Raw genomic sequence first — 457 nt, forward strand, 5'->3', positions numbered from 1 at the left:
ATATATATATATATATATATAGGCATATATAGCGGTGTGTATGTGTATCGAAAAGGATCAGCGGTCCTTACCGAGCAATAATCTTATAAGTCCGGTTTCCAAGTATCTATGGGGTTTATGTCGCTTCAATCTGAACTGGGCCACTGTCCATCGTGTGATTACTCAGTTTTGTCTGCTGTGTGTAGAGGAACAATATGAAATGAGAATTGTTTTGCGTATGAACACAAGGTTTCACCGGTGCGGGAATCGAAATCACAATCTTGCAATTACAAGTGAAACACGCTAACCCACGCATCTCCATGTATTTATGTCTTAATGTATAATATACATAGACACGCATATAGGAATTCGTATCTGTATACACATATACAAGCAAGCAAATATAGGAACTGTAAACACACGCAAACGCACATCTGTGCATACATATAGATAATATATATATATATATATATATATA

This window comes from Octopus bimaculoides, chromosome 3 (genome assembly GCF_001194135.2).
Source record: "Octopus bimaculoides isolate UCB-OBI-ISO-001 chromosome 3, ASM119413v2, whole genome shotgun sequence".
Classification (NCBI taxonomy): Eukaryota; Metazoa; Mollusca; class Cephalopoda; order Octopoda; family Octopodidae; genus Octopus; species Octopus bimaculoides.